The sequence below is a fragment of the Pteronotus mesoamericanus genome, unplaced genomic scaffold (genome assembly GCF_021234165.1).
Source record: "Pteronotus mesoamericanus isolate MK-2021 breed Mesoamerican mustached bat unplaced genomic scaffold, CSHL_Meso_final scaffold_705, whole genome shotgun sequence".
Classification (NCBI taxonomy): domain Eukaryota; kingdom Metazoa; phylum Chordata; class Mammalia; order Chiroptera; family Mormoopidae; genus Pteronotus; species Pteronotus mesoamericanus.
In genome coordinates this window covers 3,430,744-3,445,011 of record NW_026555326.1, presented here as the reverse complement: position 1 = coordinate 3,445,011, position 14,268 = coordinate 3,430,744, and positions in this window count along the sequence as shown.

The following is a 14,268-nucleotide window of genomic DNA, read 5'->3' as shown; positions in this document are numbered from 1 at the left end:
AGTCTGTTCCTGCCCCTCTGCTGACTGCTCCATACAGCTGGACTATCATCTCATGCTGTTTTTTGAACTTAAGGGGCAGGGGGACCTGAGGCACGATTTCTGCATGGAAGTGGGGTGACACGACTCCACTGCACGTTAAACTCGGGTGGGGGCAGGAGCAGGGCTGGTTCTGCAGGGGGCGCGGGGTGGGCGGCGTGCTCTGTTCTCCTGCACCTTTGCTGCCTTTGCAGTGGCCCACGGCCGGGCTGGGGCCAGCGGGCGCCGCCGCAGGTGAGCCTCCCACAGCTCTGTGACGCTCCCGAGTGAGTCTGGCACCGGCCCCACGCTCCACAGCCCAAGGGGCGCTGCAAGGCCTCGGCCGCAGGTGGGGAGCGGGGGGCTGGCCCTGCCCGCAGGGGCTCCGAGTGAGGATACCTGTGGTTAACAGCGGGGCCTGTTAGCCAGGTGACTGCTAGCATTTTAAGGTCAGGAGTGAATGTCCAATGACAGTCGTTACCATGGGGTCTGAATCTTATAAAGGGAAGAGATTTCTATTTGCTAATTCTCAGTTTTTCTGCTTTTTCAATTCAGCCCAACTCTTCTTCCTTAGCAACTTCCACTTGCCAGTATCCATAAAACCCTCTCCTAAGATGAGGGATATCCACAGATATCCCTCAGGGATCCAGACAGCACCGCTCCTCCCACCAGAAGGCCTCTGCATACGCTGTCCCCCCTTTCTGGAACATTCTCCATCCACTCTCCCACTGCGACCACCTGTCAACGCCCCCCCTCCAGGCCCCCTTCTCCACGTAACCCAGGGGGTCGGACGCCCTCCTGCAGCTCTCCTCCTCAGGAAAGCGCCCCCACCCCGCCCCCAGCCCTGCTCTCAGCCAAGTCACATCTCACAACATCTAGTTCTGTTCCTCCAGACACACTTATGCCACTTGATCATCAGGGCGACTGATTAACGTTTCTCCTGCTCCCCAGGAACCGTTAGCGGGAGCTCAGAGAAGGGGCGGCCCACAGCACAGGGGCAAATGCCCCTGAGGAGCTAAGGGACACCGGCCAGAGCTAGGGCTCCCGACTTCTGAGTCAAAAATACTTCTGGTTGTCTGGAAGAGATAAATAAGTCATTAACGATGCGTCACCGCAAACACCATGAAGAAGAGGGGAAAGGCAACAATCTTGGTACCCACACCTTCAGCCCTTCCGGTCCTACTGGAGGGAACGGTCCGTCCAGGTCTCGGCTCTCCCAATGCAACCAGGCTTCTCTCTCAAAGTCTGCTGGGCAATGACTCACCTGAAAGAAGCCGCTGCTTTTGTTCCCTAGTAGGATCAAGCCGGTGGTCTGAGGAGGGCTGGAAGGGGCTTGCGCTCCCTGGCACGCAGTGTGCCACCCAGGTCTAGCCCAGGAAAGCCCTGGCCTGTGAAGGCTCAGCTGTCGCCTGTGGGTGGCAGGATCCTCCCACATTGGCTTAATGGTCCCAAACACTACTGGCCAACAGCAAAGGGCTGGGAAGACTACCTGGAAAGAAAAACCACCCACCCAGAGGAGTGGGTTTGTCACCCCGAGAGGTGCTGCTGTGCAGAAGAAGGGCTTCGGGAGCCCCACGACAGCCCTGGTGCGTTTCTGTGTCCACATTCTGTTTGCAGGTTTGTCCACCCCGCCCCCCTCCCACGACCAGAACACTCCTCAGCCCGAGCAGGGACGCGGGTGTGGAGGAAAGGTCAGCACGCAGTGAATCAGACGCAGCGGCTTTACTTCCTGCTCGGCCCGGACTGTGAGAACCTCCCTGGAATGGGCCTCAGAGGGTTCGTCTGAGAAAGCTGGGGCAGGCTGGTCACAGCACATTCACATGCTCCAAGGGCTCGGCAGGAAACTTGAGAGAGAGGAGCGGCCACGGCGCGTAGCAGAAGCAGAGTGGCCTGGAGAGGCCGTGTTTTGTCTCAAGGCATGCAAAATCAGACACGGTTTTTAAAAAAAAAAACCCTGAGGGTTAAATACAATTCACGGCTCTTGGTTACAGAACAGCCTGGAGACTGTGACAAGAGCTGCTACTTCATTCTATAAAGGATGCTGTCTCTTTTTAAAAAGTCCTAAATATCACACGCCCAGCACGGTGCCCAAAAAATAACACGGGAGAAAATGGGAAGGAGAGGCGCCCTTGTTTATGAAATCCAAGCGCAAGCCCACGTAACGAAAAGATATTCACCCCCAGGGACCCCAATGCTGCTGCCCTGTTCTCTGCGACCTCGACGTGCTCAAATCCAGAACCGAGAAGGTGCCTTCGAGGCAGCAGTTCCTCCCTCCCAGCAGGGCTGGATGCTGAGTCACAGCTACTTACGCGACTGACGCAAGTTCTAGCCAGAGCGGGGGCGGGGCGCCGGAAGCAGAGCCCAGACCATCCTTCTTCCTGCCACGGGGAATGCTGGTTTCAGGGCTCCTGGCAGTGAGGGAGAGTCCTCGTGGTGCGAGAGCGGCCTGGGGAAGGCCCTTCTGAAAGGGGAACATTCTGCCCTCCTGTCCCAGACCACTGTATGGACGAACTGAGAGGCCCGGCCCAGCCCAGCTTCCTGTCACTCCCTGCTCCAGCCCAGGCCCCGTGTCCTGGACATTCTGTCTTGAGCCGTCAGGGTGAGGCCTCTGCCAACCAGCTGCGGTTAATGAATCAAAGGAAAGGTTAATAAAAGGAAGGGCATGGGCATGGGAGCTCTGGGTGGAGGGGAACGTGGAGATGGTTCTCTCTGGGGCAGCCTGTCCCCCAAAAGAGGGCTCAATATACAGCGACCACCACACTCCCCAGACCCCAGATCCCAATGTAGGAGTAACGTGCTCCAGAAGCACTGAGCCTCTCAAATGCCTGCTGAGGTTTCACGGCAAGAAGTTACAGCCTCCTCAGCTTAGTGGGCCCAGCATCAGCAATGCTGGTGTTCCCCGAGGCCAGGCATGCAGACCTCTGTCCCCAGGCAGCGACTCCCCACAGCGGGAGGCTCTCTGTCTCTTCCTCGACACCACCAGCGAGAACCTGGGTCTGCAAATCCACTCAGCACAGGGCAGGGACCCTGGGGGTGGCGGCGGGGTGGGGGGCAGGCTGGCTGGAGGGGAGGATGCCCCATGCCTACCCTGCCCCCCTTGGGGTGTGGGAGAGGCAGCAGGAGGCGGCGGGGGGTGGGGGGGATGCGGGCAAGGAAGGCGGAGGGACAGAGGGAAGTTGGGAGCATGGATGTCGCCATGGCCCCAGAGAACGGCTTGGCCCCAGCCACGGAGGATGGGCACAGCCCTGAGCTAGTGCTTTCCGCAGGAGGAACAGGGAGCGTGCCTACGGTCTGGTACACAAACACAACGCCCACCACAGTTCCCGGGTCCAAACCAATGCAGATCCAAAGGAAAACCACCACATCATCTGCCGGGCCCGTTAAAGATGGACTCGGAAGTGAAACTTCAGCCTCAGGTGAAATCTAACTCTGGAGGGCGGGGGAGAGCGGCCCCAGGGCCCTGCTTCCCTGCCTCCCCAGGCAGAGTGACTGGCAGACAGCAGTGCCTGTGGGCACCCGACTCCCAGGCCCCCTTGGCGTGCCCCGTCCTGGTGGCACAACCCCCACTGCTCTGGAGGGAGAGCAGAGTCTCCACAAACCAGGCGTCCTCCCGGGAGCAAGGCCCCGCCAGCACCAGGAAGCCCGGGCGCACCCACTAACCTCCAAGTGGCGGTTCTACCCAGTACCTGGGCACACACCTGGCTGAGCACATGGATGGGGGCACACTCTGTGACATGGTTCCACTTCCCTAGTTGAGGGGAGGGGCGCTGGGTGGGCAGAGGGTAGGTCCAGAGTCCAAAGCCAACTCGAGCACCTTCCTCTCCTCCTTCCCCTGAAGCTGGCCGGGCTGGTGGCTGTGCCTACATTGCCAGGCCAGCCTCGTTCTGTTATCAGAGCCTCTGCCTGCCAGTCTCAGAACCTGGAACAGTGAATGGTGGGAGGAGGCGGGGGGGGGGGGGGGGGGGGAGGGGCATGGCGGGAGGGGCCGGGGGAGGGGCAGGGCTGGAGGGGGAGGAGGAAGTTTCACAGTCTAGTGCATTCCCATCAGATCAGAGAACGGAGAACACATACAACTTCCCTTTTTCAAGTGCTTCTCTGCCCCCACTTTCGTTTCTGTTCCTTCCCCTCTGGACTGGGGATGGCATGGCTGGTGGGCTAGGCAGGGGCGGGCGCCCAGGTACCCAGCCAACTGGGCTCTTGCCCGCACCATCCCAGCCTGGCAGGCTCCCTCGCTGTTACCCGGCATGCCCTTCTCCTTGTCAGGGAGGCCTCGCCCTCTTGTTTTCCAAGTTTTATAACAGTATTGTTTGTTGTCCAGCAGATTAAATTCTTTTGGAGGCCGGTGTGGGGGGGGGGGGGGTTGAGTTGAGGGAGAGGGAGAAGAGAAGGAGAGAAAATACAAATAACTTCCATTAGGGCCAAAAGATTAAATAAGCTCCTTTCTGAACAGAGTTCACCTGTCTTGAAAGGCCAGTTGCCAGAAGCCTATGTTCCCTTCCTCCCTGGCCCTGTCCCCTCTTCACCTACAGGGTGGGTGACACGTGGTCTCAGACTTTCATGGCTATTCCTCAGTGTTCAAGCTGAGGAAAAGAAAGAGCTGAAGTGTCTGGAAGATTCATGCTTGAGCAGCCCCCACCCTAAAGAGGCAGCCTACCCTGGGCTCGGAGGGTCCCAGCAAAGACACTCCTGATCCCCATCCCCCTGGGGGTCTGGAGGGCTGGGTGGGGCACCTGCCCCGTCCCAGACATGGCTCACCTCTGCGCTGAGCTTGTGGTTTGTTCACATCCGAAACAGAAGTAACACACCAACCCTCCGACCCCCAGATAATAACACGAATGAATGGACAGATGTTCATGTATACTTAAGGAATGAGAGAGGGAAAAAACAGAAAAGGAGACAAAAAGTCAACATAAAAGAAGCATGATCTTCTAGAGACAGGAGGGCCCACTGAAATGTCAGTGACCTGCCCCTCCTTTCAAAGCCAAATCGACAGGACTAGTAACAAAAAAAAGGATAGATGGTTCTCCATATTTAATACAACCCTCATTTAACCGTTAACTGGTTTATCTCAGACTTTGGGTTTCTTCCAAACAGTGTGCCCATTTGCACACACACCTGTGCCTTCAGCATAAGCAGGTGACGCCAGTGGTCTCGGAGCTGTGGATGTGCTTGAGATATTTCTCTTCTACTTCCTCCCTCCCTCACTCCCTCCCAGCACACTGAGTCTGGCCCTGACTCCTGCCCCCGCCCCCACCATTCTCCAACACCTAGCAAAGGCCCCTGGGGCTGGGGGATCACGGGGGGGGTGCAAAGACAGGCTGAGAGCAGCTAGGGCTCTTTCCTGGTAGGGCTGAGGGGCAACACACCTTTGCCTGTTTTCATTTGCAAACATCAGTCCTACAGGGTCGGTTCCAGAACTTGTCTCTGTGAGGGGCACGAGGGGAGGGCTCTAGGCCCTCTGCCTGCATCCTCCAAGCCCCCCGCCCCCGCCCCCAGCTCAGGCTCACCTCAAAGGCAGGCGGGAAAGACGCAGAGTGCAGCGTGCTCTGGATCCTGGCACCCAAACCTCACGCTGCTGCAGATGCTCTCAGAGCCCCACAGACCTGGGACTGGAGTGCTCTCCAGTCTCCCCCTCAGAGAAAGAGGACTCGTCTTTCCTTGAGAGCCCTCAACAAAGGGGATGCCACCCAGTTATCCCTGAAGTCTAACCTCAATCTCCCTCCCTGCTGCAGGCTCAGCCATCCTTCCCATCCTCCTGGTGAACGGAATGAACTGGATCCAAGAGGACAAACCTTCACATGTGACCTTATTGCAAGTTTCGTCCACCACGGCAACGCCCCTGGATTCCCCGTGCCAGCGCGTCGGTACCAGCTGAGGCTGATTCAGGGGCTACAGACGGACGGACCTTCACAAAGGTACACGTGCTGCCCCCGGCCCAACCCTTCGCCTTCCTCCAGGAACACCTGCAGACAAAGCTTAAACCGTCCTGGCTAAAGGTAATATAAATAAAGGGAAAACACTTCTCTTCCCCCTCATGCAAGGTCTGGGTCTATTCAACGGAAGCTCACTCAGAGGGCCACACAGCCAGGAAAACACCCCGTTCCCTGCTCTGCCTCAGCACCCCTATAAAGAGTGGGGGGTCATGCTCACTCTTCATGGAACAGATGCCCAAGGATTCTCTGACCCGCCCTCCTCTCCACTGGTAAGGTCTGTCTCTTCAAGTCAATCATGAAGCAAACATTCAGGGCTGAAGCCAGAGTTTCCAGTACCTTACTTTACACTGTACACATTTGCCAATTCTTCCAGCAGGCACTGTGCATCCGCCAGCAAACAGGTAATGCGCGCAGCACATGCGTGTGCTGGGCAAAGCTCTAAGAGTACCTCATACCTTCGTTGGACAAAGCCTGAAAGGTCCCCCAGCAAGGCCTCATTTCTAAGACAGCTACCTAGCAGAAGCGGGACTCTATGCACCTACATGAAGTGCCGTACAGATATGATCAGATGGTGTGAAGCGTGTTAGAAACCTCACCAGAAACACATGGGGCATGGCTGGCTTCCTCGCCGAGAAGTGCCAGCCAGTTTTCATAAGAGCTCAAGACGCTGAGAGATCAGAGAACAGGAGAACCTGGATATTCCGAGAAGGGGCCTGACCTAACGGCCTACAGAGATCAAGTCGGCTTCCTGAGACCCGTTCCCCATCCCTGCCCCCGCCCCCCGCCACCGGTCAATGGAGGAACACAGCCAGAACCCGAGGGAATGACACCTGGAGTCGGGGCGCCTGGGTGGGTGGCCCAAGCGAAGCAGGCACTAGCAGGCGGGTCTCAGCAGGACTTCCTCTGGCTCAGGCTCGCCAGCCGCAGGGATGGCACCACCTACCCTGGCAGGGTTGTGTGCGGACCAAATGAGCTGGAAAATGTGAAAAGAACTGCGACACATCACATGGGGCATGTGAGACCATGGCTGCTGATCAGCCCCTCTCCTGCCAGAGTCCCAGCCCAAATCCCCATTCACGGCATCCCTGTCAGGGTGAAAGGGCTGGGCTCACGGTGACGAAGCCCCGCTAAACATTATCTGGTAAGCAGATAATGTCTTGGGAAAATGTAGCCTATTTTTAAAGCTCTGCACTCTGGTTCGTGGGTTGTACAATGTGTGTCCTCAGGGCCGGGGGCTCCGAGCCACGCAGCCCTGGAGAAGTAGTGGACACTGGGGACGGAGGCTGCCCTGGAGAAGCCAGGCCAGGGCCCAGCCTCCTGGCCTCGGGTGGGCCTTGCCCAACAGCCTGGGAGGACCTGGGACCCGGGGCTTTCCTGCATGTTTGGTTTTTGCTGCCTTTTAACTAGTGACTCGAGACTAAAAAGCCAAAATGGAGCCAGAGGCTCTGATACATGTTTGGTTTTTTCCCTTCTTTCCCCCCCACCCCCTCTCTTTCTCTTTAAACAGAAGAGCTTAAACCACCACAGGAGAAGAGAGGCTAAGTATAAAGGAAATCTCCCTGACAGCAAGGGGCACAGGCCCTGAGCCGACGTCTCAGGGAAGGTATGGGCCGTGCAGAGCCTGTGGTTCCATCTTCTCTCCACCGGCCGGGGCCAGAGAGCAGAGCGCACCTTGCCCAGAGCACACGCCTCAAGATGGCCCCGGCACAGCCCGCGGCCCCGCGTGGCCGGCCCGACTCTAGACCAGCCTCTTGGTGGGAGCTGGAGTCCACGTCCCGTCGCCTGCAGGATCCTCGTCAGCCCCCTGCACGTAATCTCCCGCCCCTTCCCACTTACTTCTTGGGGGAGGGGGTCCTTTGAAAATTGTCTCCACCTACCTGTCCTAATTGATGACAAGTGTCTCTTCATAAAACAGGACTGCAGCTGTTCACAGGTTTTCAACATCGCTCCCTTCTTTAACTCGGGTCTGATTTTCGCTGTCCCGAGTTTCTGGCTAAGAAATACCTCCACGAACATCCAGGGAGCACCCCCTACCGGTCAGAACTGGCAGAAACGTCCCAAGAGATTCTTTTTCAGCCCCCTCATTTTCTAGACAATAAAAGTGAGTTCCAAAGAGGTAAAGTGCGTGAGTTTTCACCAAGAGGCCAAAGCCTGCTGACTCTTCTACACCGGGTAAAAGAAGCCCCCTTTCCCTGAGCCCCACGCCACATCACCCGGACCCACGCTGCACCCTGTGTAACACCAGGCCCCCGGCAGCAGGTGGCAGTCTCGGCATTTGGGGGGAGCAGCGTGACCGCGGGGCAAGGAGGGAAGGAGCACTCACGTGGCCTGGCTCACGTGGGCCAGCCGCTGCTCCACGTCCACGTAAACAAGCCCTGAGCCCTGTAGCCGCGGGCACTGGGAACACCCCTCCCACATCTCCGGCCGCCAACTTGCCTCAACCTCTCAAGACACAAAGCTCATCCAAGTACCTAACACAAGGTGACTCCTTGTCCCTCACCTTCCACCTGTCCCCTCCCTATCACGATAATCTCGGACTCACGTGTTCTGGCAGGAGAGGCTGGGCACAGAGTTCTGCCTCCCTGAGGCACATATTTTACCAGTGACTCGGCAAAGCCTTAACCTGCATGTTCTCCTGCGCTGTGTGGACAAGAGGGGCACGGTGACCAGGCTGAGGCAGAGACACCAGCCAGCACCTGGTGAGGGTGGGAGATAAAGGCCGAGGGCAGCCACAACTACTGGAAAAACCCCGGTCTGCTGGAGACCAAAGGCCTGATGCTACTGCCACTGCAGTCCCTGACTCACTGCAAGTTCCTTTAAGCTATGGCATCTTGAATGATTTTTCTAGGTGCCAGAAAAGAGAGGGGCTGGCATCCCTATCGATCACTATGGCTTCTCTATGTGGCCGAGGTCCTTTGGCTCTTAAATTCCCTCCCTTACCAACATCTGGATCCCCCTTCTTATGTACGGGTGTCCTCCTTTCCATAATGTCTACTTTATGTATCGTTTAACTTTAAAAACTAAATTATTTATGACCCCTCCCACACTAGAACATGGCTGAGTCCTGCAGCCCCAGAACCTAGTCCGGTCCCTGGCACATAGCAGAGGCCGAATCCAGATTTGTAGAAGGAATGTATTGGCCTGCTCAGCTCTGCCTGTCCACGGATACCCAAGGGAATCTCCCTCTGCCTTGCCTCCCCAAAAAGGGATGTGGCTGGGCCGGCCCCAGTGACTGCAAAGTTCCCCTGGGCATCTGGCCTTTCACTCTGGTCCTTGTTCTGGTAAGTTCTCCCGGTTGCCTATCCTCTGAGGATCTAAGCCCCCAAAATGTCTGACTTCAGCGCACGAGGGTGAAACAGAAAGTACAAGCTTTGGAAGTGCTTGTGTTTTTTAAGTCTCAACAACCCCACTCACCAACTGTGTGACCTTGGTTAAGTCACTCAATAATCAAGACTTTCCTTAACCATCCAAGGGAAGTTACACCTAATTCATATTGCTGTTCTGATGGTGAAATCAGATAAGCAAAGGGGGACCCTTAACAAACGTCAGCTGCCCCTTCCCTGATTGCATGCTGAGGCCAAGAACTCGGGTGCTTATCTCATGCCCTCACGCTCCATTACAGACCCTGACCCTGCTCCATGCACACACGTACCCATTCTAGGCCATTGGGGGCAGCCCTGGTTGAACACTGGACACATGACTCCACGCCCTCCTGGCCTTAATCCTGTGGTCAGACAATGCACAGCCAAAGCCCCACGTGGCTTTCTCCACCCTCATCCCCCAACTCCTCCCCTGCCCAAGCCCCGCACGATTGCATCAGGTTCTGCACAGGCCCTGGGGCCTGGAGGTGTTTCCTGCCTTTATCAGCCCATAAGCAGCTCCTGTTGAAGGAGCCAGCAAGAAATCAAACCCAGTCTCTGCCTTCCTCACAGACACACCAAGTCCTAGAAAAGCAAAGCAAAACGAGGACCTCCCACGAACAGCCAGCTAGTGGAAAAGGGCAGTATCTCTTACATATCTCACAGGGAGGCAACGTGCCCAAAAAAGTGACCAGCACAAGGTACAGATCCTCTCTAAAGCTGTGGCTGTAGCTTTGGGGGCACTGGTGCCAGGGGACAGAGCCAAGACATGCATTAAACAATTCACAGCCCTGACCAGACCAGAATTCAATGGAACTGAGAAGGTGCTGACCAATCAGGTCCCCTGGCAGGTCCCCGCCCTCAGTGCCCGCTGGCCAAGCCACACCACCACAGCTCTAGTGCCACGAGCTCTGTTAACCTCTGCTGGACTCAGATGGAAAGGCCCCACCCTGCCTTCTGGCTTCCAGACCACAAGGATCCAAAGGTCAAGACAGAAGTGCCAGATATGCCTGCCTCCTACCACCACCCCCCTCCCGCTTCAGGAGGTGTCAACTGTTCTGCCAGCCTGACTTGCGACACATAATGCCCCATGTCATGTCAATAGAAGCCAGGCTGGTGAGTAGGGAGAAAAAGAACTAGGTGAGGGACACAAATAGGACAACAGGGAAGCACCCACCCCAATTCTGGAAACAGCAGAGGCGACAGGGAGAAGTGCATCACAAGGAGCAAAACCAACTGCCCCTTTGCTTCCCACCCCAGTTACCCTAATGTGGACAAAGGCAGGGCTATGAATGGGAGGGGCGGTCACCCAGAGCCAGGCCCAGGGATGCACCACACATGAGAGCAGAGGCTCCCGAGCCCGGCCAGCAGCTCCGTCTGGCTCAAGTTCTACGGCCAGCGCTCGCCAGACTCTAGCCGACACATCTTGAGGGACTTGGCCCGCTCCTCCTCATCTCCCCAGCTGCACCAAAGTTGATCCCTCCTCTTTATTCGTGTTCCAGATCCAACACCCCTAGCCATCCCTTGCTACATCAGTGCTGGAGGGGCTGAGACTTGTCAAATTCCTTGAAGGAAGAGACACTGGACTCTTCCAAACAGCCCTGGACTCCTCAGTTGGTGAGGATCTCAGGCTGCTCAGAGCCAATTCACAGACTCATTTCAGACGGGATGAAAAGCGAAACACTGTGCGGCAGAGTTGGCCAGTCTTCCCTGGAGAGACCTGAGCCGAGAGGTGGGATCCCACGGTTGCCTTCTGATATTAGCCGAGAGCATCACAGAGTTACGCAGCACCCTTCCTCTTTATCTTCAGACCTCAGACAAATCTGCTCTTGGCTAATTCCAACCAGCCCTCTAGGCCCAGAATGTTGCAGGAATCTACCTGACAGGGGAGAGACTTCCTGGTGACGTGGCCAGCGCCTGGAGCCTGCTTTCTGAATCGTCCCTATAATGCGACAGACCTCCCAGTGCTGCAGGCCGTCGTCATTTTTAATCATCATCGCTATGACCATCAAGTGAGGCAGAGGAAAAACATTTCTACATCAACTACCTACAGATGCTTTGCAATGGCTGACTGGGCTAGGGATTTTTTTTAAAGGCGAAGGCAATAAATAGCCTAGAGGAAGAAAGTGATCCTCCCCCCACCCCCAAAAAAGCCACAGAGAAAGCACCCAAAAGTCTACAGCCCAGACCATAGTCTAAACTCCAAACCGGAGCCCTAGACTAAGGCCGGCAAGGCCAAAGGTGTCTCGAGTAAGAAAGGACATCCCCTGAGATGATACAGGGGAGAGGGTCCAGGCTGGATCCCAGGACCCTGATGGGTTAAACCCAGGATGTCAGGCTAGGTATTGGGGGGTCTGGCCAGTGAGCGTGGGGTGCCCAACTGCTCTGCCAGCTGCTGCACCCAGCAGCCTCCCCAGCTGCATCTCCCACACATGCCGGCGGCTCGGCCACTTGGACTGGCTGTCCTTCCCCAAGTGTCTGCTGGTTACTAAGCCCATTCACAGAAAAACCAGGAGCATGAGAATGGAAAGGAGAGAGCAGTTGTTCGGGAGACTCTGAATGAAGAAGTCTAAGGATTCCTCACTGAACAAAGAAAATGGTCTTCATGGGAAAATGAGGGGCTTGCGGAAGATGAGAAGGGGGCAGCCCACACCTGACTTACCTGGGAGGCAGGGAAGGGGTTAGATCCTATTTTCCATGCTGCCTCTGGTTTCCATTAAGCAGCCTGGTGACGAGTCACTGACAAGACCCAGATCCTATCCCATCAATGAGCACTTTTTGGTCACAGAACCACACAGAGTGGTTGGTGGCTTCACAGCACCTACAAGAGGGAGAAGGCAGATAGGCAGCCCACTATGCCTGTACCACCCAGCGTGACACGCTCAGGGGCCGCCCAACTGTCCTGGCGTGGCTGCCACCTTGGCCTACTCAAGGCAGATTTCCAGGGACCCGAATGGGGGTGAGGGCAGGGAGCAGACACAGCTCCCGGAGGCGGGAGCTGAGTCTGCCTTCAGGTATCCCAAATAAAATCGAAGGGAGGACGAGGAAAGGCTGGAGGAAGGCACGCGAGACAAGAGGTCCAAAAGAAGGAAGACAGAGGTCAAGAAGACATCCTTGGACAAAGCAAGGCAAACAGGAAACCCAGAAGACATACTGGAGGCTGGTCTCTGCCATGGGTCCCACTGTGCCTTCGGCCACATGGTGCACCCGGTCTCTCCTCATCCAAACTCCAAATCCCCTGAGAACTATCAGCCCCTCCCACATCAGCACCCTCATCCACATGACCTTTGAATCCACCAGCAACTGAAATAGGGGAAAGAAAGCTCGGCAGCCCTGAATCAGACACAGGTGCATACATGCACACACGCGCGCACACACTCACCCACTCACCATTCCCAGAATGAAAGGCCCCTCAGAGATGTCTCACTCTCTAGGTTCTGATTCTCTGATAGAAGTACTCTTCTCCACAGGGGAGGGCAGACACGTCTGATAAGAACTGCTTAGCACAATGCTATATATAGTCTAGGTTCCAACCAGTCTAAAGATTTGGAGCTAGAACTTGGCAGAGAACCATGCTAGATGCTGGCAAGGACCAGCCTCCCCCAGCCAGCCAACTAAGAGCCTCACCTTCCTGCTGGGGGCAATGAGGGCAAATGGGGTCCTTGCATTTGGACCATTAACACTCTGCACTGAGGGACACAGGCTTTTGGCTCCATTTTAGAGAAAATTGACTTCTCCTAAATGTGAGGGGGACGTGCGGGGGCTGAACACTGAGTTCTAGCATCTCTGCAGCTCTCTGGCAGCGAGAGGAAATCGATCTAGTCCTCTTTTCTGGAGGACCAAGGGTGGGGGTATGCGGGAACAGGACCGGGAAGGCACAGCAGCTGGCTGGGTTCAATAAACATCTATCCACTTCAGATGTTTGAAGGAATAAAAGAATGCAGGCAAATACTTACTGCACAGAGACAGGCTGCCACAGATCTCTCTCTCTCTCTTTTTTGTTCCAAATAAATGCAAACGGGCACACGTTATCCCACAGTATGACGGCTGTCTTCTGCATACCACACCATCCCCAGCGGAGCCGAGTCTCCATGAGGTCGTCACTGACTCATGGCACTAAACTCTTCTGAGCTCTCTGTGGGAAAGAAGCAAAAGGAAGCTAGGTGGGCTCAGCTCACAGAGCCAACCTTAAGCAATTAATTGTGCAGGCTCCAATCGGGGGCCTATCTGGGGTTACGATGTGGCCCCGGAACCATGGCCTTCAGCTGCTGCTTCCCATCCAATGACAGAAGCAAGACAATGCTTGGCCCATCGTCCTGGAAAGAGGCCAGTACCAGAGGTACAGGGTCTTGTCAAGGAGGGCCCGTCTATCTGCTCTTGCAGAAAACAAACCTGAGGGACAACGGAGCTCTCTGAAGTATAGAATCTGGGCTCTCATCATACACAAAGCTTCTGGACAAAGAAATATGAGACTCAAAGGATTCAGCACCCACATATATATATATATATAATGTTTTCAGGTCAAGTTGCTCTGTACTCAGGCTCAAAAAGACATGACACAAAAGGGCTGGTGCTGCCTGGGTGCTCTGGGTGGGGACGGCTGGTTCCCATCCGTCACCCCAACCAACTGTCTGCTGTGACCTCGGTCAGGTCTTCCTGCTCCCTCAGACTCCCAAGGGTCCAAAGCCACTCCTTCCAGAAATCCCCAGTGAGTCATACTAGGAGGTCTCTGGGGAAAGGAAGAGGTACTCAGCGACAAATGTCATTGCTATCATCAACTATGGGAAAGCATGAGACTGAAAAATGGCAGATGGGAAAGAAGACAGGGAGCTCCCAGGCTGGGCTGTCCCTCAATCCCCATCACCCCCTCCTCTGCCCCGAGACACTGCGGGGAGAGGAGAGAGAGGGAAGCCAGATATGGGGGATAATGGTTTGGCCACAATTCAGGGCAGGGGAGGTCC